We start from the raw sequence: 24447 nt of genomic DNA, 5'->3' as shown, positions 1-24447 counted from the left end.
ACCTTTAGTTCTTTCTCAAGGGCTATAGATAATATTCACCATATCCTGTGAGCTGTCTTATAGATACCAAAACCCCAGGTGGAGAAGTTAACCACATGATGACCAGACTGTACCCAGAACATGAGCTGCCACAATTCTGAGAATTGACCGCAAAGAAGGGAAAAATTTCACTCTGGAACTATAGATGAACTGTACCTGAAACAACCAAGGTGATGCTAGTCAGGACACTGATGACCAGTTGAAGACGACTGTACTGTTTCTGCTTGTAACTGCCCCCCACCCCCCGTCTATAAAAGCTCTCCCTTTTATATCTTCATCCCCTGATTGTCAGGGGGTGGAAGTCTGCCTTTGCACAGATGTCTGCCACCCTCCTCCCCACCTCAGTTGCTGGCATCTGAAATAAAACATACTTTCCTTTCCACCAACCTGTCCTGTTCACTGGCTATTGAGCAGCGAGCAGCCACATCCCCCCACACACACACTCTCCTTTCAGTAACACCAATGTGTGTCCTGAGGGAAGCACACCCCTAGTCTGCATTACAGCAGCGTTTACACCCCAGGTCTCTCACTGTTGACTTTTCACCTCCCAGTCAGTATCCCCTTGCTGCTGTTCAGTCACTCTGTCGTGTCCGACTCTGCGACCCCATGGACTGCAGCACGCCGAGCCTCCCTGTCCTTCACTATGTCCCAGAGTTTGCTCAGATTCATATCCATCAAGTCAGTGATGCTATCTATAACCATCTCATCCTCTGTTGTCCCCTTCTCCTGCCTTCAATCTTTCCCAGCATCAGGGTCTTTTCCAAGGAGTCAGCTCTTCACATCAGGTGGCCAAAATATTGCTTCAGCTTCAGCATCAGGCCTTCAATGAATGTTCAGGACTGATTTCCTTTAGGATTGACTGGTTTGATCTCCTTGCTATCCAAGGGACTCTCAGGAATCTTCTCCAGCACCAGAGCTCAAAGGCATCAATTCTTCAGCACTCAGTCTTCTTTATGGTCCAACTCTCACCATCCATACATGACTACTTCAAAAACCATAGCTCTGACTAGAAGGACCTTTGTCAGCAAAGTGATGTCTCTGCTTTTTAATACACTGTCTGGGTTTGTCATAGCTTTTCTTCCAAGGAGAAAGCTGTCTTTTAATTACATGACGGCAGTCACCGTCTGCAGTGATTTTGGGGCCCAAGAAAATAAAATCTGTCACTGCTTCTACTTTTCCCCCTTCTATTTGCCATGAAGTGATGGGACTAGGTGCCATGGTCTTAGTTTTTTTGAATGTTGAGTTTTAAGCCAGCTTTTTCATTCCTCTTTCAACTTCATCAAGAGGCTCTTTAGTTCCTCTTTGCTTTCTGCCATTAAAGTGGTATCATCTTCATATCTGAGATTGTTGATATTTCTCCCAGCAATCTTGATTCCAGCTTGACCTTCATCCTGCCTGGCATTTAACATCATATACTCTGAATATAAATTAGATAAAAAAGGGTGGCAATATACAACATTGTCTTACCCTTTTCCCAATTTTGAACCAGTCAGCTGTTCCATGTAAGGTAGCAGTATGAAAAAGCGGTGTTCCCTAGGAGTGATCATTCCTCAGACTGAAATGCCAGGAGTATCTACACCCCAGGGTATGTAACCCCAGGAGGACCCACAGTCAGCCTGTGTTTCTCCAAAAGTGTACACATAATAATATGCATGACCCCAAGATGATCAACTTTCTGTGTGACTACGAGTGGCCACCACCCAGTCTGCATGTCTCCAGGATGGTACACCCTTGACTGTGTAATCAATGAAGTCTCCGTGCCCCAGGATCTGTGACCATTGGGGTGTCACTCCCAAGCCTGCAATTCTAGAACTTTCCACCCAGTGTGGGAACAAGGAGTGTCTCCACCTCAATTTCTCTTGCCCCAAGCTCATTCACTACATTGTCCATGTCACCCTAGGAGTAGCTGAACTCCAGTCTGCATGAAGCCATGTGTGTCCACATCCCAAACAGTGTGAACAAAGGTGTGTCCACATGCTAGTATGTGTGACCACAAACACATCCTCCCCTTGTCTCTGTGACCCCAGATGGAGCCAGTGGGTTTTACCCTGGCTGCATCCACATCCCAATGTTTGACTACAGGAACGTCCACAGCCAAGCCTTTGTGACCCCCAGCAGTGTTCACCCCACAGTCAGAGTCCAGAAGTGGCAATAGCTTAGTCTGTGTGATCTTGGAAGTTTTTGCAGTGCAGTCTGAGTGGCACCATGAGTGTGTGCATCTCAAACTGAGGTGACCACACTGCAGCCTCCACGGCCCAGGAGTGTCCACACCTGTTTTTGTGACAGAAGCAACCAGTCTCGAGTGTATGTGACCCCAGTGTTGTTCAAACCCCCCAGTCTCTGTCTGTGGCCTCAATAGAATGTGCTCCTGTCAGTGTGACCACAGGAGTATGAAACTTGCGTGCCTGTGACTGCTGGCTGGTCTCCTCTCCAGTCTGGGTGACCCAGGGGGGGATAACCCCCCCCCCCATCTGTGTGACAAAGGCGTCTACATGCTCCAGTGTGTGTGACCACAGGGACACTGGTCCCCCATTCAGTGTGATTAGAGGAATGTGTGTTTGTGCTGTGTTTAGTTGCTCAGTTGTTTCTGACTCTTTGTGACCCCATGGACTGTAGCCCACCAGGCTCCTCTGGCCATGGGGATCCTCTGGGAAAAAATACTGGAGTGAGTTGCCATGCCCTCCTCCAAGGGATCTTCCCAATCCAGCGATTGAATCCAGGTCTCTGGCATTGCAGGCAGATTCTTTACCAGAATGAGCCACCAGGGAAGCCCAATTATAGGAATGCCCGCACCAAATTTGGTGTTACCACACCTGTGTCCACCCCCGTCTGTCTGTCCTGAGAGGCATCCCTGCTTTAGTTGGTGTGATCCCAGCACAGACCACACTGCAAGCAGCGTGAATACAGAGGTGTTGCCAGCAGAGCATATGATACTTCAGTAGTGGCCGCACCACAAGCATTTGACTGCAGTGGCCCCCCAGTGAATGTGTCCTCAGTCATGTCCTTAGTCCCAGTCTCTGTGACCCCAGGAGTGTCCAGATCCCAGAGGGTGACTTCGAGGGTGTCCACTGTTGAGCCTGGGTGAAACCAGGAAGTACCTGGGTACCATGATAGTCCATGTGATTCCAGAAGTGTCCACACACCAATCTTGAAGGACTCTAGGAGAACACATCCCAGCCTGGGAACTTCAGGAGTGGTCACGCCCCATCCTGCATGACCTCAGTCATGTTCACATTGCAGGCAGTGTGACCACCTAGAGCCCTCACACCCAAGTATGTGACCCCAGGAGGTCCACATCCCAATCAGTGTGACTCCAGGATTGCTGGCACCCAAATCTAGCAACCACATGAATGTCTATATCCTCATCTGTTTGATCCCAAGACTGTCCACACTCCAGGCTATGCAACCCTGGGAGGGTCCATACACAAGTCACTGTGACCCCAGGAAGGGTTACACGTACAGGAATAGTGATCTAGATAAAAGGGGAAAGCCTGTGCAAAGGCCCTGAGGCAGGAGCATACCTGGCATATTTGAGGTACAGTAAGGAGACCAGTAGAGCTGGAGTAGAGTGAGCAAGCAGGTGAGTGACAGGAGGTGAAGTCCAAGAGGTGATGGAGCCTGGTCCTGTAGGGCCTCCTTGGCCACGGGGAGGACTTTGGCTTTTTCTCTGAAGTGGAACAGGGGTCTGAGCAGAGGAGGGCTGTGGGCTGCCTTGGGTTGTAACAGGATCCTCTGGCTACTGTGAGGACAGGCTGAAGTCCTTAGTTCAGATCAGAGATCAGGCTGGGCCATGGAGGGTGGGGGCCCCAGGGGCCAGGACCATGGCCACCTGACAGGCCTCCCCAGGAGGCAATACATTCTCTCTGGGGCATATGGCAGCCCTCCTCCTGTGCGCCAGAAACACAGGATATACTGAGGAGAAGCCATGGGGATTGAGTGGAAATGACCTCACGGTGAGACCTCAGGCCAGCCCCTCCCCTTTCCCTGGGCCCTGGGTTTCCACCTTTGGCAGATTAGTATAATAATTCTTGTTCTGCTAATCTCTCCAGCGTCTCTACTCACCTGTTCTCTCCATCGACATCAGCCTCCTTGATAGTTCCTCAAACACCCCAAAGCATTATTCCCACTTTAGGGCCTTTGGTGCCTGCTGTTTCCCCTCTGCTTGAGCTCTCTTCCCAAGACATGTGCATCGCTCACAGTTATATGGCTGCCCCTTCGCTTTCTTATCTCTGCTTAAAGATCATCTCCTCAGGAAACCTACCCTGACTATCCAAAATAGTGCCCCTGTATCCGTGCATCATTCTTGGTTTTTCTTCATAGAACTTCCTAGTACATTACATATTTACTTGTTGAGTCAGCCAGAGCCCTGCAGTGCAGGTAAGGACACACAAAGCACACACAGGCGGAACTTTGAAGAGACCTAAATGAGAGGACCATTACAGAGGTGCAGAGAGGGTTCAGTAAGCCCATAAGGTTGCCGGCTTATCCAGGGACTGGCATCAGAGGGGTTCTGCCACCATTCCTAGGCCTGAATGGGCAGGAAAGGGAACAATCTTCCTGAAACTCAGAAAGGAAGAGCTGGAACTCAGCCCCAGCCAATGAACACCCAGCTTTCTCTGTCCTTGCATTCTCCAGTCACCTATATCAGGGTCTCTCATTGGCCAACCCAACTAGAAGCCAGTTGGGGCAGGGCATGGCTGATGAAGTCACAGGGACACAGGGCAGGACAGGGAAGGTAGGAGAATGTATTGGGGCAGGAAACAAATAGAATACCCAACATGTTAATATAGTATTTTTCATTACCTATTGAATAATACTGAGTATGGGAGGTCGCTAAAGACAGGTGTTTATGCTTGCTGGGTTTCCTGTGTTTTTGGTACCTAGAGCAGTGTCTGGCACATTTAATGAATATTTGTTGAAAGTATAAAGGAAAGAAAGGACTGATGCTGAAGCTGATGCTCCAATACTTTGGCCACTTGATATGAACAGCTGACTCAGAAAAGACCCTGTGCTGGGAAAGATTGAGGGCAGAAGGAGAAGGAGGCTGTAGAGGATGAGATGGTTAGATAGCATCACTGACTCAATGGACATGGGTTTGAGCAAACTCCAGGAAATAGTGAAAGACAGGGAAACCTGGCATGCTGCTGTCCATGGGGTCACAGAGTCAGACACAACTTAGTGACTGAACAACAACAACAAATAAATAAAATAATAGGTATAAAATAATGCAAAAGTGAAAGCATGACTTCAATAAGTGGTGCTGGGAAAACTGGGCAGCTACATGTAAAAGAATGAAATTATAACACTCCCTAATAGCATGCTGCTTCTGCTGCTAAGTCGCTTCAGTCGTGTCCAACTCTGTGCAACCCCATAGACGGCAGCCTGCCAGGCTCCACCATCCCTGGGATTCCCCAGGCAAGAACACCGGAGTGGGTTGACATTTCCTTCTACAATGTGTGAAAGTGAAAAGTGAAAGTGAAGTCACCCAGTCGTGTCCGACTCTTAGCGACCCCATGGACTGCAGCCTACCAGGCTCCTCTGTCCATGGGATTTTCCAAGCAAGAGTACTGGAGTGGGGTGCCATTGCCTTCTCTGCCTAATAGCATACACACACACACACACACACACACAAAAAAAAAACCTCAAAATGAGTTAGACCTAAATATAAGACTGGACATTATAAAACTCTTGCAGTAAAACATACACAGAATACTCTTTGACATAAATCATAGCAAGATCTTTTTTGATCCACATCCTAGAGTAATGAAAATAAAAACAAGTGGGATATAATTAAACTTAAAAGCTTTTACACAGCAAAGGAAACTAAAAACAAAAGACAACCCTCAGAATGGAAGAAAATATTTGCAAATGAAGCAACCAACAAGGGATTAATCTCCAAAATATACAAACAGCTCATGCAGCTAAATATAAAAACAAAACCCAATCAAAAAAATGTGCAGATCTAAATAGACATTTCTCCAAAGAAGATACACAGATGGCCAAAAAGCACATGAAAAGATGCTCAATATCACTAATTATTAGAGAAATGCAAATCAAAACTACAATGAGGTATCAACTCACACTGGTCAGAATGGCCATCCTCAAAAAATCTACAGGACTTCCCTGGTGGTCTAGTGGGTAAGAATACACCTGCCAATGCAGGGGACACAGGTTTGATCCCTGTTCCAGGAAGATTCCATGTGCAGCGGGGTAGCTAAGCCCATGCACCACAACTATGAAGGCCATGTGACCTAGAGCCCATGCTCTGCAAGAAGGAAAGCCACCCCAATGAGAAGAAGCCCTATGGACTGCAACTAAAGAGCAGCCCCTGCTCGCCGTAACTAGAGAAAGCCCACACGAAGACCCAGGGCAGCCAAAAATAAATAAATAAATGTGGGATTTTTTTAAGTTTTAAAAAAATCTGCAAACAATAATTGCTGGCTAGGGTGTGGAGAAAAGAAAACTCTCCTACACTGTTGGAGGAATGTAAATTGATATAGCAACTATGGAAAACAGTATGGAGGTTCCTTTAAAAACTAAAATTAGAACTACCATATGACCCAGCAATCCCACCCCTGGGCATATACCCAGAGAAAATCATAATTCAGAAAGATACATGTACTCCAATTTTAATTGCAGCACTGTTTACGATATCCAGGACATGGAAGCAACCTAAATGTCCACCAACAGAGAAATGGATAAAGAAGATGTGGTACATATATACAATGGAATATTAGTTAGCAATTAAAAAGAACAAAATAATGCCATTTGCAGCAATGTGGATAGACCTAGATATTATCATACTGAGTGAATTAAGTCAGACACAGAAGGACAAATACCATATGATATCATTTATATGTAGAATCTAAAAAAGAAGAGAGGGTACAAATGAACTTATTTACAAAACAGAAGTAGAGTCATGGCTATAGAAAACAAACTTATAATTACCAGGAGATAAGTGAAGTGAAAGTTGCTCAGTCATGTCCGACTCTTTGAGACGCCATGGACTGTAGGCTGCCAGGCTCCTCTGTCCATGGAATTCTCCAGGCCAGAATACTGGAGTGGGTAGCCTTTCCCTTCTCCAGGGGATCTTCCCAACCCAGGGATCAAACCCAGGTCTCCCACATTGCAGGTGGATTCTTTACTATCCAAGCCACCAGAGAAGCCCAAGAATACTAGAGTGGGTAGCCTATCCCTTCTCCAGCAGATCTTTCCAACCCAGGAATCTAACCGGGGTCTCCTGCATTGCAGGCAGATTCTTTACCAGCTGAGCTATGAGGAGATGGGGTGGGGGGATAAACTGGGACATTGGGAATGACATATGCATATACTACATATAAAATCACTTCCCAGGTGATGCTAGTGGTAAAGAATCCACCTGCCAATGCAGGAGATGCAAGAGACACATGTTTGATTCCTGAATTGAGAAGATCCCCTGGAGTAGGAAATGGCAGCTCACTCCAGTATTCTTGTCTGGGGAATTCCATGGACAGAGGAGCCTTGTGGGCTGCAGCCCACGGAGCCACAAAGAGTTGAACATGAATGAGCAACTGAACACACACATATATAAAATAGATAACTTATTTATACCTCTGTATAGCACAGATAACTCTACTCAATATTTTGTAATAGCCTATATGGAAAAAGAATCTAAAAAAGAGTGGATATAGAGACTTCTCCGGTGGTCCAGTAGCTAAGTCTCCAACGTCTTAATGCAGGGGGCCTGGGTTTGATCCTCATCAGAGAACTAGATGCCACATGCCAAAACCAAGAGTTCACATGCTGCAACTAAAGATCTGCATGCTGCAATGAAGATCAGAGATCCCCCGGGCTTCCCTGGTGGCTCAGTGGTAAAGAATCTGCCTGCCAATTCAGGAGACATGGGTTTGTTCCTTGATCTGGGAAGATCCTGCATGCCATGCAGCAACTAAGCCCATGCAGCACAACTACTGAGCCTGTGCTCTAGAACCCAGGCACCACAACTACTGAAGCTAATGCACACCCTAGAGCACATGCTCCATAAGAAAAGCCACCACAATAAGAAGCCAGCACACCATAACTAGAGGATAGACCACCCAGGAATGAAGATACAGCACAGCCAAAAATAAATACATGAAATTATTTTAAGATCAGAGATGACATGTGCCACAAGGATCCAGTCCAGCCAAATAAATATTTTTTTAAGAGTGGATATAATCCTGAAAGATGATGCTGTGAAAGTGCTGCACTCAATATGCCAGCAAATTTGGAAAACTCAGCAGTGGCCACAGGACTGGAAAAGGTCAGTTTTCATTCCAATCCCAAAGAAAGGCAATGACAAAGAATGCTCAAACTACCACACAATTGCACTCATCTCACACGCTAGTAAAGTAATGCTCAAAATTCTCCAAGCCAGGCTTCAGCAATATGTGAACCATGAACTTCCTGACGTGCAAGCTGGTTTTAGAAAAGGCAGAGGAACCAGAGATCAAATTGCCAACATCCGCTGGATCATGGAAAAAGCAAGCGAGTTCCAGAAAAGCATCTATTTCTGCTTTATTGACTATGCCAAAGCCTTTGACTGTGTGGATCACAATAAACTGTGTACAATTCTAAAAGAGATGGGAATACCAGACTACCTGATCTGCCTCTTGAGAAATTTGTATGCAGGTCAGGAAGCAACAGTTAGAACTGGACATAGAACAACAGACTGGTTCCAAATAGGAAAAGGAGTACGTCAAGGCTGTATATTGTCACCCTGCTTATTTAACTTATATGCAGAGTACATCATGAGAAACACTGGGCTGGAAGAAACACAGGCTGGAATCAAGATTGCCGGGAGAAATATCAATAACCTCAGATATGCAGATGACACCACCCTTATGGCAGAAAGTGAAGAGGACCTCAAAAGCCTCTTGATGAAAGTGAAAGTGGAGAGTGAAAAAGTTGGCTTAAAGCTCAACATTCAGAAAATGAAGATCATGGCATCCGGTCCCATCACTTCATGGGAAATAGATGGGGAAACAGTGTCAGACTTTATTTTTCTGGGCTCCAAAATCACTGCAGATGGTGACTGCAGCCATGAAATTAAAAGACGCTTACTCCTTGGAAGGAAAGTTATGACCAACCTAGATAGCATATTCAAAAGCAGAGACATTACTTTGCCAACAAAGGTTCGTCTAGTCAAGGCTATGGTTTTTCCTGTGGTCATGTATGGATGTGAGAGTTGGACTGTGAAGAAGGCTGAACACCGAAGAATTGATGCTTTTGAACTGTGGTGTTGGAGAAGACTCTTGAGAGTCCCTTGGACTGCAAGGAGATCCAACCAGTCCATTCTGAAGGAGATCAGCCCTGGGATTTCTTTGGAAGGAATGATGCTGAAGCTGGAACTCCAGTCCTTTGGCCACCTCATGCGAAGAGTTGACTCATTGGAAAAGACTCTGATGCTGGGAGGGATTGTGGGCAAGAGGAGAAGGGGACGACAGAGGATGAGATGGCTGGATGGCATCACTGACTCAATGGACGTGAGTCTCAGTGAACTCCGGGAGTTGGTGATGGACAGGGAGGCCTGGCATGCTGCGATTCATGGGTTCACAAAGAGTTGGACACAACTGAGCAACTGATCTGATCTGATATGTATATGTATAACAGATCCACTTTGCTGTACACCTGAAACTAACATGACATCGTAAATCAACAATACTCCAATAAATTATAATTCTTTTTAAAGTGAAAGGATGAACCATAGACTTGGAGAAAATATTTTCAGTTATCTGACAAAGGAGCAGTATGCAGAATATATAAAGAATTTCCACAATTCAATAAGAAAACCAACAACCCAGTTTCAAAATGGGCAAAAGACTTGAACAGACACTGCACCAAAGAGGATATACAGATGGCAAATAAACATGAGAAACAACACTCAACATCATTAATCACTGCTGCTGCTGCTGCTAAGTCGCTTCAGTCATGTCCGACTCTGTGCAACCCCATAGACGGCAGCCCATCAGGCTCCCCCGTCCCTGGGATTCTCCAGGCAAGAACACTGGAGTGGGTTGCCATTTCCTTCTCCAGTGCGTGAAAGTGAAAAGTGAAAGTGAAGTTGCTCAGTCGTGTCCGACTCTTAGCAACCCCACGGACTGCAGCCCACCAGGCTCCTCCATCCATGGGATTTTCCAGGCAAGAGTACTGGAGCGGGGTGCCATCGCCTTCTCCACATTAATCACTAGAGAAATGCAAATTAAAACCACAGTGAGATATACACATTTAATAGAAAGGCAAAACTTAAAAAGACTGACTATACTGTCAGTGAGACTGAAACTCTCTCCTTTGGTGCTAGTGGGAATGTTAAATGGTTAAGTCACTTTGGAAAGCAGTTTGGCAGTTTCTTATAAAGTGAAATATACACCTACCACACAACCCAGCAATCCCACTCATAGGTATTTATCTAAGAAAAAATGAAAAGTTATGTTTGTACAAAAAAATGAAAACTAATATTTATACAAAAACCTATATGCAAATATCCATAACAACTTTATTCGCAATCACTCCAACCTGGAAACAACCCAAGTATCTTTCAATCGCTGGCAAATAAAGAAGCTGATACATCCTTACTTACTACTCAGCCATGAACAGCAAACTACTGATGCATCCAACATAGATGACCCTCAAATGCACTAGGCTGAGTGAAAGAAGCCTGGATAACAAGACTACATAATGTCCAATTCTGCCTATATAACATTCTGGAAAAAGCAAAATTATAGGGCTTCCCTGGTGGCTCAGTGGTAAAGAATCTGCCTGCAATGCCCGACATGTGGGTTCAGTCCCTGAGATCTGAAGATCCCCTGCAGGAGGAAATGGCAACCCACTCCAGTATTCTTGCCTGGAAAATTCCATGGACAGAAGAGCCCGGCGGGCTACAGTCCATAGGGTCACCAAGAGTCAGACACGACTGAGCACACAGAAAGTGGAATGCCTGGGAATAGCAGACAGATCAGCGGTCACCAGGTGGTGGTTAGGAGTGGAGGGAAAGGCTGACTTCAGCATGGCCACACAAAGAACTATTTTGAGTGAGAGAATTTCTTTCTTACTAGTGGCAGTTAACCAATTAGCTTTTGTTTATCAAGTCTCAGAGAACTGGTATGGTACAAAGGAGACATTTTACTGTATGTAAATAAATATACCTCAGTAAATGTGACTTTTTTTAAGTGCACTACTTCACAAGCAATAAAGAATTCTACGTCTACAAGAAGAGCTGTGATCATGCCTGTTGGTACTCCTCCTCTCCATCTGGTTTATGCACAGACACATCTCAGGAACACATCAGAGGAAAAGAAGGAGCTCTAGCCATCCTGCTGCACCTCAATGTAGCACTTTGTTAACTGTTAGGACCTGAATTGTGTCATCCCACAAATTCTTAGGGCTTCCCTGGTGGCTCAGCTGGTAAAGAATCTGCCTGCAGTGCAGGAAACCTGGGTTCGATCCCTGGGTCAGGAAGATCCCCTGAAGAAGGGAATGGCAACCTATTCCAGTATTCTTACCTGGAGAACTCCATGGAGAGAGGAGCCTGGTGGTCTACAGTCCATGAGGTCGCAAAGAGTTGGACACAACTGAGCAACTAACAGACACACAAATTCATATGTTGAAGCCCTCATCCCCTATGTGACTATTTCTGAAGACAGGGCCTTTAAGAAAGTCATTTTAAAATGAGGTCATAAGGGTTGATCATAATCCAATAGGACTGGGGGCCTTATAAGAACAGGAAGAGACACCAGCGAGTTCTTTCCATGTGCATGTGCACAGAGGAAGGACCATGTGAGGATACGGTGAGGAGGTGGCCATCTACAAATCAGGAAGAGATGCCTCACAAGAAAACAACTCAGATGGCACCCTGATCTTGGACTTCCAGCCTCTAGAACTTTGAGGAAATAGTTTCTATTGTTTAAGCCACCCTGTCTGTGGTATTTTGTTATGGCGGCCCTAATACACTGAGCAAACTAATATATTGCCTCTCAGTTTCAGATTTGACTCCAGGAGACACATTTTGGTCATTGGGGAGGGCAGCAGGCATTTCAAATAAAAGAAGGAAAATTTGGCCCATCTTCCTTGTTTAGTTGAAGGGAACTCTGAAGCTCAGAGAAGAGAGGGGTAGCCCAGAGAAATGCAGGCTGAAATCTGCAGCACTCCCATGGATCAGATTCTGGGGGCTGTATCCGCAAGACAATGAGGGCTACTCCGTTTCTTCTAAGGGATTCTTGCCCACACTAGTAGATATAATGGTCATCTGAATTAAATTCGCCCATTCCAGTCCATTTTAGTTCACTAATTCCTAAAATGTCAATGTTCACTCTTGCCATCTCCTGTTTGACCACTTCCAATTTACCTTGATTCATGGACCTAACATTCCAGGTGCCTATGCAATATTGTTCTTTACAGCATTGGACTTTACTTCCATCACCAGTCACATCCACAACTGGGCGTTGTTTTTGCTTTGGCTCTGTCTCTTTATTCTTTCTGGAGTTATTTCTCCCCTCTTCTCCAGTAGCATATTGGGCACCTACCAACCTGTGGAGTTCATCTCTCGGTGTGAAGAGGCAAAGCTCAACATTCAGAAAACTAAGATCATGGCATCTGGTCCCATCACTTCATGGCAAATAGATGGGGAAACAGTGTCAGACTTTATTTTTTGGGGCTCCAAAATCACTGCAGATGGTGACAGCAGCCATGAAATTAAAAGACGCTTGCTCCTTGGAAGGAAAGTTATGACCAACCTAGATAGCATATTCAACAGCAGAGACATTACTTTGCCAACAAAGCTCTGTCTAGTCAAAGCTATGGTTTTTCCAGTAGTCATGCATGGATGTGAGAGTTGTACTATAAAGAAAGCTGAGTACCGAGAAATTGATGCTTTTGAACTGTGGTGTTGGAGAAAACTCTTGAGAGTCGCTTGGGCTGCAAGGAGGTCAAACCATTCAATCCTAAAGGAAATCAGTCCTGAATATTCATTGGAAGGACTGAAGCTGAACTCCAGTACTTTGGCCACCTGATGCAAAAAACTGATTCCTTGGAAAAGACCCCGATGCTGGGAAAGATTGTAGGCAGGAGGGGGATGGGATGACAGAGGATGAGATGGTTGGATGGCATCACAGACTCAATGGACATGAGTTTGTGCAAGCTCCGGGAGTTGGTGATGGACAGTCCATGGGGTCACAAAGAATTGGACATGACTGAGCGACTGAACTGAACTGAATCCACAAGATACCCACAGCCACACTGCAAGATGGGTAAGAATTATTTGGGGAGCTTTTAGAACTGCTGTATGTTTCCTTCTAAAGCCCCCCCCACACCTGGTTCATTCCAGGCTGTTCTCCCAGGGAATACATACGCAGTTTAGAGCCACTGGTGCTGTGGTTTGGGAGAGTAGCTGTAATGGTGTTATCTCAGGCTTGGTGGCAGCCCGAGGTTAGGGACAAATGTCTGAATCCCTCTAGAAGGCAGGAGCTGGTGAAAGCTGAGGTGGATCATCAGTCACAGCCCTCATCTCATGAGAAAGTTCTGCCACACGCAGGAGCTGAAAGTAATTACCTGCCAGACAGGAGGTGGTGAATGAAAGCTTCCGCGGGTAATTGGGTGCACGTGCCTACATGGATGTGTGTGTGCACACGTGTGCATTCCAGCATATATGAAGTTATATGCAAGTGTGCCGGGTGCGCCTATGCCTTGGAGTGCACATTTACAGTGCTCACACATGCACGCATAAGTGGTATGTGGTGCACTCAGGATTTGCTGGTTTGGGTGTAGGTGTGCATGTACATTTCACGGGTGCGAGTGTGCATTTTCATGGAGGTGCTAGGGTACGCATGAGCCCAGTAGGGACACAGGGGCCTGTACCCTGCCCAGGATGCTTGTGAAAAGCAATTGTGTACATGGGCGAGGATGTGCTTATGCCTGAGAGTCTGATTTCAAACCCCTACTGCCACAGGTACAAGCCTGAGTGTTTCTTTGTCTGTGTATATGTGTATACCCCTGGGTGCACACACGTGGCTGTTTGTAAGTATACAGGTGCAGGGGAGCCCATTGGCCCAGGCTTGTGTGTCTAGTGTCTGTGTTCATATACCCCAGGTGCTTGGTATTTGCCAGTGTGATTAACCAAGTGTATACATGGGGCTGATCCTGGGTGTCAGGACACACATACCCCTGAGAGCCTGAGCTGGGCATGTGTGTGGGCATGGATGCAGATATTTCCATTGATCTGGGCATGGCTGGCTGTGCTCATGTCCCCTGGGGTACTCATGAATGCACATGAATGTGTGGATGGACACACAAGTGCACAGGAGCCTGGACTGTGGTGTCTGTGCACATGGACCTCCAGGCACCCATGAATGTGTGTGTGCACAGGGGCATATTGGTCCACAGGCCCTGTATGAATGTGCGTGCATGCGTGTGTGTGTGTGTGGCTACAGGTGTGCCCATGGTCCTGGGCCTCATTATCTGTGCCTGTGCAACTCTGGGGGCCCATGCACATGTGTGTGCATGGTTTCATGTGTGGATGTGGGCCTGAGTCAGGGAATGTCTGTACGTGTACCCCTAGGGGCCCAGGCACAGCACATACTCAAGTGTTCAGATATGCTCCTGAGCTTGGATCTTGGTGTTCGTGCACATGTCTCTTTGGGGGCACACATATGGCATCTGTGTGGGGGATGGACATGCTGCTTCCCTTCCCCTCCACTTGGCTGGGGATTATAAGAGAAACCAAGAAAGGTGCTTTCTCTAGGAATCCAGGTTTTGGCAGAGCCAGGCGAGTGGAATTTGTGACCGTTTTGCTATTCTCCACCCTTGTTACTTGGGACAAAGCTGAAGCTGGGAAATCGCCCCTTCCTTCATTCAGCTGAGCAGGCTGTGCCCTAACCGGAGACACCTGGCCAAGGAGGAAAGTGGGACCAGAAATGCCCTATGTGAGCTAGTGGCACCCCTCAGCATCCAGATCTTGAAAGCAAACAAGTGGAGGGATAGATGAGTCAGAAAGCAGATATAACCCCAGGGGCTTGGCTTGCCTCAACCCAGGAATGCCTCTGAGCTGGAAAAAGTCTCAGCCAATGTCTAGTTTGGCCCTATACATTTTCAGGAAAAAATGTGAAAGGCTTTTAAAGGTGCAGAACTATTCTTAGGTGTTGTTTCCATGGAACAATGGTGTGTCTGGGTGGCCTTTATGGCTTATCTGATCCATAGGGGCAGCACCCTTGTCCCTGACAGCACCATTTTGAAACTCTAAAGAGACAGGAGTTAACATACACAGACCTGCAGAGTCCCATTATTAAACATGCAAGTGAATTTTGTCCTTTCGAAATACAACTGATTTCTGCCCTGTAGAAAGGATGATTCCAAATATCCTAGCATATCGATTGGCAAATTTATCTATATATGTCTATTCTGCAGATTCTGCTTTGAGCTGATTGTAACATCTTACCCGTTCTCTCATTAATAAAAGCCCTAAGTAAAATCTTTGACATGTGTTCACTCTTTATGTATGAGTCATGATATTACCATTATGGAAATTTCCCTTAAACTGCATCTACCAGCTCATAGTATAGATGAGGTCACCGAGGTGGGAGGGGAAGGGACTCATGTAAAATGAACGTCAAGGGCTGAAGTGTGGAGACAGAGCTGAATCCAGGCCATCATGGGTTCTGCCCTGGTCCTGGAGGGAGGGGATGTACTTCACACAGGGTGTGGAATAGTGGGGGTTGGGGAGGTTGCAGTGATACTCCCCTACCCTGAGGATGTGGAATGACCCTCTGGGGTGAGAGGACCCACCCCCATTGATACCACCTTCAGTGCTGAGCTCTGATTCAGATCTAAGACACAGCAAGCTTCCCATTTCTATCTCGGACAGTGGCCGTCGGGGTGGGCTCATTCAGGACATGAAGATGTTCGAATGCCCCATTGCCATCCTGGGCTGCTGGGCTGTTGACACCAGTAGGAATAGCTTTATTCTTAGGCAGATTATTTCAACTACTGAGCCTCAGCTGCCTTATCAATGAAACCCAGGTAATATGGTTCCTGCCTTACAGTGGTTTGGAGCAGATTAACCAAGATAATGGATGAGAAGCTCTCTAAATAGTCCAGCACAGAGCAAGCACTCAATAAATGTCAGCTGCCAGGCATTAGATCTGTCTGTTTTGCAGAACTTATAATGGCAGACATCTTACAAAGGATGCTTGGGCCCCCTTCCTAGCAGGACCCAGCTGCTCCATCCAGGGCTAAGACACCCAGCAAGTGCTCCCTGCATGATGGATCGGTGAGTCAGATCCTTGTCCTGTGAAGACATGTCTGGCTTGCAGTCTCTGGCACTCCCCTGGCTGCCACCAGGGGATCATGGGGCCCAGAGGACAAAGGGGAAAGGAGCACAGGAAAGATGAATTCCCATCAGGTGATTGTGGGGTACCCTGGGAGAAGTTACCTCTTAGAGCCTTGGTTTCTCCATCTGCACAATGGGCACTTTGGAGCTGAGAATTGCTGAGGACCTTTGTAGCCACATTTTAGAGAAGAATAGATGGTCTCTGAGAGCATAACAGCCAGGAGCTGAAGCTCTCCCTCACCCCAGGCCCTGCTTTCGGAGATAAAGCACTGCAGACCAGAGGGGGTAAGGCACATCCCTCCACAAGAAAAAAGTTGCCCAACAGGCTAAGAGACAGAACTGGCCAAGAGCCCAGGTGCCCAGGTGCTCAAGTCTCATGTGGAGGAGATTTTGGTCCAGGTCACTCCCGAGGCCTGCCTGGGGAACTTGTAGGGGCTGGGGGGATGGACACAGTGGCCAGTTCTTGGACCTGAATCCTGGCTGTGGCGTGCTCTGACCTCAAGCATCCATCTTGAAAATGAGCAGAGAATCTCACTGGGGCAGGCGAGGGCAGGAAGGTGGATGTATTCTTCAGAGATCTGTGGGTGTAAGTGACAGAAAGCCAAGTCAAAGCAGCTGAAGGAAAAGGGACTTACTTGGATAACTGAAGAGACCTGGCCTGGGCATAGCTAGTGTGGGGCCTGTACCCTACATCTAAGGACTCCTCTTCTCACCAGGAGTAGGCTCTGCTTCTTCTTTGACAGTTTTACTCTCAGCTGGCCACTCCCGAAGTCACTACCTCACCTCCACCTGAATAGCTAGGAGCCCCAAGGGGGAAAGAGAAGTCTTTTCCCCTGTAGTCACAGCTTTAGGTCATGTTGCCTAGCTTGGGTCACATGCTCATTCCTGACCCTGTCATCAGGGTGACAGATTGCTCTGAACAGCCAAGCTAGTCACAGGTCCACTTTTGGAGCTCTGGGTAGGGTTGGGGGTTATTAGCCCCATTAGAACTACACATGTGGTGGAGTGAGGTGTTTTGTCAAAAAGAAAATGGAGGGTAGTGTTTAATAGAAGAGGGGAAGGCTGCTGAGTTGACAAAAGAAATGCCTGCCTACTACAATTGGCCATGACTGAATTCTTTTTTTTTTTTTAAACTTTACATAATTGTATTAGTTTTGCCAAATATCAGAATGAATCCGCCACAGGTATACATGTGTTCCCCATCCTGAACCCTCCTCTCTCCTCCCTCCCCATTCGATCCCTCTGGGTCGTCCCAGTGCACCAGCCCCAAGCATCCAGTATCGTGCATCGAACCTGGACTGGTAACTCGTTTCATACATGATATTTTACATGTTTCAATGCCATTCTCCCAAATCTTCCCACCCTCTCCCTCTCTCACAGAGTCCATAAGACTGTTCTATACATCAGTGTCTCTTTTGCTGTCTCGTACACAGGGTTATTGTTACCATCTTTCTAAATTCCATATATGCGTTAGTATACTGTATTGGTGTTTTTCTTTCTGGCTTACTTCACTCTGTATAATAGGCTCCAGTTTCATCCACCTCATTATAACTGATTCAAATGTATTCTTTTTAATGGCTGAGTAATACTCCATTGTGTATATGTACCACAGCTTTCTTATCCATTCATCTGCTGATGGACATCTAGGTTGCTTCCATGTCCTGGCTATTATAAACAGTGCTGCGATGAACATTGGGGTACACGTGTCTCTTTCCCTTCTGGTTTCCTCAGTGTGTATGCCCAGCAGTGGGATTGCTGGATCATAAGGCAGTTCTATTTCCAGTTTTTTTAAGGACTCTCCACACTGTTCTCCATAGTGGCTGTACTAGTTTGCATTCCCACCAACAGTGTAAGAGGGTTCCCTTTTCCCCACACCCTCTCCAGCATTTATTACTTGTAGACTTTTGGATCGCAGCCATTCTGACTGGTGTGAAATGGTACCTCATAGTGGTTTTGATTTGCATTTCTCTGATAATGAGTGATGTTGAGCATCTTTTCATGTGTTTGTTAGCCATCTGTATGTCTTCTTTGGAGAAATGTCTATTTAGTTCTTTGGCCCATTTTTTGATTGGGTCATTTATTTTTCTGGAGTTGAGCTGTAGGAGTTGCTTGTATATTCTCGAGATTAGTTGTTTGTCAGTTGCCTCATTTGCTATTATCTTCTCCCATTCTGAAGGCTGTCTTTTCACCTTGCTAATAGTTTCCTTTGATGTGCAGAAGCTTTTAAGGTTAATTAGGTCCCATTTGTTTATTTTTGCTTTTATTTCCAATATTCTGGGAGGTGGGTCATAGAGGATCCTGCTGTGATGTATGTCAGAGAGTGTTTTGCCTATGTTCTCCTCTAGGAGTTTTATAGTTTCTGGTCTTACGTGTAGATCTTTAATCCATTTTGAGTTTATTTTTGTGTATGGTGTTAGAAAGTGTTCTAGTTTCATTCTTTTACAAGTGGTTGACCAGATTTCCCAGCACCACTTGTTAAAGAGAGTCTTCAATCCATTGTATATTCTTGCCTCCTTTGTCAAAGATAAGGTGTCCATATGTGCGTGGATTTATCTCTGGGCTTTCTATTTTGTTCCATTGATCTGTATTTCTGTCTTTGTGCCAGTACCATACTGTCTTGATAACTGTGGCTTTGTAGTAGAGCCTGAAGTCAGGTAGGTTGATTCCTCCAGTTCCATTCTTCTTTCTCAAGATCGCTTTGGCTATTCGAGGTTTTTTGTATTTCCATACAAATTGTGAAATTATTTGTTCTAGCTCTGTGAAGAATGCTGTTGGTAGCTTGATAGGGATTGCATTGAATCTATAGATTGCTTTTGACTGAATTCTTAAATGAAATCACTGGCAGACTTAGTCCCCTCTCTGCTCACTGTTTGGAGGGCCTCAGGCTTACACAGTAAACTTACCTCGTCCCTCTCAGCCATCAAAAATTCTGCCTCTTGTGACAGAATAAAAGGTTGTTGTTTTAGCTGTTCAGTCTTGTCTGACACTCTTGCGATGCTATAGACCATAGCCCACCAGGCTCCTCTGTCCATGGGATTTCCCAGGCAAGAATACTGGACTGAGTTGCCTTTTCTTTCTCCGATTAAAAGGTATTTTATACTAAAATGTCAATGTCCGGACTTCCCTGGCAGTCCAGTGGTTAGGACTCCATGCTTTCACCACAAAGGACCTGGGTTTGTTCCTCAGTTGGGGAACTAAGATCCCACAACCCACACAAGTGTGGCCAAAAAATAATATTAAAATAAAAAATTAAAAATAAAATGTCAATGTCTTCAAGAAGCAGCGAGAATGTTTATGGCAGAGGCAAAGCTTCACTGGAAATGATTTGATCCAGTGGTGGAATTTAGGGCAGTGTGGAAATAGGAAGGGGAGATCTCTGGGAAGACTTCCAAGTACACAGTGGCTCTAGAAGCCCCAAGGCAGTGCAAGAGGAAAAAGAAATTTCTTTCCTATCTTAAGTCTCCATGCAAGGCAGGTGGCCCTCCCAGGCACTTCTGTTCCCTTCCTCTGAGGGCTCTGTCTGCCCAGCTGTCAACCTGTCACTTCAGTTCTGTTCCAAAGCTATCAGGTTGATGTGTATTCATCAAGCACTAGTTTCTAATGCTGAGGAAGTGAAAGTCTCTGAGTCATGTCCAACTCTTTGTGACCCCATGGACCGTACAGTCCATGGAATTTTCCAGGCCAGAATACTGGAGTGGGTAGCTGTTCCCTTCTCCAGGGGATTTTCCCAACCCAGGGATCGAACCCAGGTCTCCTGCATTGCAGGCAAATTCTTTACCAGCTGAGCCCCTAAGGAAGCCCAAGAATACTGGAGTAGGTAGCCTATCCCTTCTCCAGCAGATCTTCACAACCCAGGAATCGAACCAGGGTCTCCTGCATTGCAGGTGGACTCTTTACCAACTGAGCTATCAGGGAATGCTGAGGAAAAAACCTTCTAAAGAGGGAGGTCTGCTCTTCCAGATGACTACAGATAAGTTCTGTGTGGGAGGGTCAGAGGGGAGGCTCCAGAAAGCAGATAGGGCAGGTCAAAACACTAAGACAGTCATCACCCACTCTTCCATCCATCCATATACTCACCCATCACCCAACCACTCACCTAGCCTTACGCCCATTCATCCACCCATCAGTGACCCACCTACCCACTCATTCATTCACCCACTTATCCATCCACCCACCCACATAACTGGAGACTATTATGGATCCAGTCCATACCATATGCACTGGGAGCACAGAGATGAATCATGTCCACCCCCTTGCTTTTAAGCAGCCCCCAGTCTAGCTGGAGAGACAGCCATGGGCATATCTTAATGCATGACTCTGTGATCAATGCTGTGGAGGCCTCAAGAGAGAGAAGAAGGAAGGGCATTCCTGGAAGTGGGAACAGCATGGGTGAATTCTGGGAGATGTAAGAGAGATGACTGTGGTAGAAGAGTCAGGTGGATGAAGGGCCGAGGCAGAAGGTGACTCTGGAAAGAGGAGCAGAAACCTTTCATTCCTGGCCCTAGGAAGCCAGGGGTGACGTTTGAGCAAGAGCCAGAACCCAGAGGATGTGGCTAGAGACCTTTGGGTGACCAGCCTGCTATTGTTTCAGGTCCCAAGGAGACATGCGTGTCAAGTCCAGCCTCCAATTCAAAGGAAAAAAAGACTCTAAATCTCAGAAAGGATGCCTTTGTGGGAACTGTCTCTAAGATGGATGGACAGATGGATGGATGGATGGATGCATAGATGGCTGGTTGGTATGCAGATGCCATCATGAATTCTGACTCATGCCACATGCTCTGGGGACGTGTGAGGGACCCAGCGTGGTTGAGGGCATTGGGCATGTGCATCACAGTGTACCCAGCTCTGCAGGGCTGAGGGCCTTGAAGGATGCCTGGCCACATCACCAAGGGAAGAGGAGGGAGGCGAGCACTGGGTGTCTCTAACCAGGAGGTGGAGGCCACTGCTAGCTGGGGTTCTAAATAAAAATTTCCTGGTGAGAAGAAGCTTCTGAAACTTCCTGAGTGTAGCTGAATCTTTATCTAAGAAACCATCCTAGGCCCCTTGTCAGGAGCACTGGTCTCTGTTGACTCTGTGGGATGGCATTGTCTTTCACAGGGAGAACAGTCGAGGATGTGCCATAGAAATGATATCCCTGGCAGGGGATAGGGCTCAATGGCTTGATAGACACCCATGCTGCGGCCTTCCAGGTGTCAGGCTCAGTTAGCACAAAGTGAAAGTCACTCAGTCATGTCCAACTCTTTGCAACCCCATGGACTATACAGTCCATGGAATTCTCCAGGCCAGAATATTGGCGTGGGTAGCCATTCCCTTCTCCAGGGAATCTTCCCAACCCAGGGATCAAACACAGGTCTCCCTCGTTGCAGGCGGATTCTTTACCAGCTGAGCCACTAAGGAAGCCCAAGAATACCAGAGTGGGTAGCCTATTCCTTCTCCAGCAGATCTTCCCAACCCAGGAATCGAACCAGGGTCTCCTGCATTGCAGGCGGATTCTTTACCAGCTGAGCCACAAGGGAAGCCCTAGTTAGCATAAGCCCACAGCTTGAACAGCTCAACATGAGATCAGTGCTTTCAGATCTTGGGGCACCAGGGGGACCTGGGGCAGGGGACAGTGTGCTAGGAGGCCCTGGGGTGCCAGGAGATATGGAGAAGCCCACATGGACTCTGGAAGGAACAGAGGCAGCAGCTGGCAGGTGGAGTGGAGCAGGAAGCAGAGGGCAATATGACTGGAAAGGGAGCCTCAGTACCCCCATAAATCCAGAAGGTCCTCTTGGCAGCCCTATCCCAAGAACACTCTGGGCAGACAGAGGCCCGCAGCACCTCCCTCCTTCACCCACACTAGTTGGCTGCTTGATAGAGTCCTGTAGTCAGTCCTTGCTGGACACCCCCTGGAACCCCAGTGCAGCCCAGCCCAGGCACTGGGGGCCCCAGACAGAACAGATGTGCAGGCCCTGCCTAGTGGGGAGACAGGCACTCCTGTGTGATAAGGCTTATGAAGGGAGTGTCTGCCCAGGGTGTGGGAGTGCCAAAGGCAGGAGGTGGGAACGATTACCCCGACACCTCACAGGTGATAGCAAGCTGGATCTTGAAGGGAAATCAGGAGAGCTCAAGGATGACAAGTAGAGGAACAGCATTCCAGGCAGAGGGCATGGCATGGGCAAAGGCAGGGATGTATGAGAAGGGAAACAGATGGGAATAAGGTATGCTTCTGGTGACTGTGAGGGACCAGGCTCTGCGACTCAGAGCAGCTGGACCAGGGAGGATGAAACCCTTTGGGCTGATACCTCACTGCCTGAAATTCCTCGAGGGCAGTCCAGGGGTGGGGGTTCCTTTATCCCTCACCTCAACCTGGGATCTTACTGTTCCAATATGCAGAGAGAAAGCTGGATCAGGGAGGGCAAGAAGCCATCCTTCAGACACAATCACGTGAGAGTGCTGCTGCGAGTTCTGTGGCCTGTGCTGGGGGCAGGGGGCGCTGTTGACCTCCTCTTGGGGCCTGGCTGGGCTGGAATGGGCCTTGGGGACAGGTCCCATACCTGCTGGACATATATCTCTTCCTGGGCCCAGCCACCATGGTTTCCAGTTGCCACCCAGCTACCAGCTCAGAGGAGTGCTTGAGGAAGTCCGTTCATCTGTCTAGACCTCATGTTCTCCAACTATTTAATGACATGACCAATACTCTAGCCACAAGGCCATTAATTAAGAGTCCGTGGACTAGAGGTTCCAAAGAGTCCTTGAATTTGCTGTGAAATCTCTAAGTACAGTCAAAGCCCTTCAGTCAAAGGACCCCACACCTGTGCTTGAACAAGTTGATTGCTCCTTGCAACAAAAGACAGCTCACACTGTGGGGTGTCTAAGTAAGAGGGTGCTAGAGAAGATTTCTTCTAGGATTTGGGCTGCTGTTAGATGACTTGGAGGAGGGTTTAAGGAAGCAGAGTTTTGCTCTGGATTGGAGGTGGAGTTATTCTATGATTGGGTATCAGTAAATCTTATCTTGAAAGAGGGAAGACTAAAATGAGTCGTATTTGGTAAAGAACAGCATATTAACCAGGTTAGGGAATCACTTGGTAATTTTATGACTTGGACAATGCACATGCTCTGACTGTGTTCAGATGTGATTATGACATGGTCTTGTTTGTGTCCTGATCTAGGGCGGCTGCAGAGTGGCCTTGTCTAAGGCAGATATGCTACAAAACTGTTCACATTCAACAGGAGGACACCAGGTTCTGGTTGTGAGTGTGAGGCCAGCTCCTGTGTGTTGGGGGCTGCTTTTCTCTTTCTCAGTGTATTCCTAAGGAGAGGGCTTTAATTAGATTTTCTAGAAGATCTTGGATCTTACAAAGAAATAAATAATCTCTAAAATCACCTAGGGGTCTTCCCTGGAGGTCCAGTGGTTGAGACTCCGCCTTCCAAAGTATGGGGGCACAGGTTCGATCCCTAGTCAAAGAACTAAGATTCCACATGCTGCATGGTGTAACCAATAAACAAATACTTTTTTTAAATCACCTAGAGCCCAGACAGGTTTTAAATCACCTTTCAAGATGGCCACACCTGTGACTTGTCATGTGTGACCTCAGTTGCTGCCTCTGGAAAATGAAATTGAAGTGAAAGTGAAAGTAGCTCAGTCGTGTCCGACTTTGCAACCCCATCGACTATACAGTCCTTGGAATTCTCCAGGCCAGAATACTGGAGTGGGTAGCCTTTCCCTTCTCCAGGGAATCTTCCCAACCCAGAGATCGAACACATTGCAGGCAAATTCTTTACCAGCTGAGCCATAAGGTAAGCCCAAAGTGAAAGTGAAAGTCACTTAGTCGTGTCCGACTCTTTGCGACTCCATGAACCTTAGCCGACCAGGTTCATCCCACCACGGAATTCTCCTGATAATACTGGAGTGGGTAACCATTCCCCTCTTCAGGGGATCTTCCCGACCCAGGGAGCAAACCCGGGTCTCCTGCATTACAGGCAGATTCTTTACCATCTGAGCCACCAGGGAAAGAAGCTTCTATAGCAGCATCAGGTTGTGTGGGGGAGGGTGCACCCACCTGCAGAGGCCCTGACAATATCAGCAAAAT

General features: G+C 47.0%; 1 protein-coding gene across 4 annotated transcripts in view; it reads left to right on the top strand.

Moving 5' to 3' along the window:
* The first annotated feature begins 13161 nt into the window (after nucleotides 1–13161).
* The window catches only part of PORCN (porcupine O-acyltransferase), a 33779-nt gene continuing 22493 nt past the window's right edge, over nucleotides 13162–24447 (top strand). For 3 of the 4 annotated variants that reach the window (XM_044937569.2, XM_044937567.2, XM_044937568.2), the window contains exon 1: nucleotides 13162–13301. The gene's annotated coding sequence lies outside the window, so the exon portion shown is untranslated. The remainder of the gene's footprint in view (nucleotides 13302–24447) is intronic. The other variant, XM_006045673.4, reaches the window with a different exon arrangement.

Source organism: Bubalus bubalis, chromosome X, assembly GCF_019923935.1.
Source record: "Bubalus bubalis isolate 160015118507 breed Murrah chromosome X, NDDB_SH_1, whole genome shotgun sequence".
Taxonomy (NCBI): Eukaryota; Metazoa; Chordata; class Mammalia; order Artiodactyla; family Bovidae; genus Bubalus; species Bubalus bubalis.
Note: the sequence above shows the minus strand (reverse complement) of the source record. Positions and strands in the feature narration are given on the sequence as shown.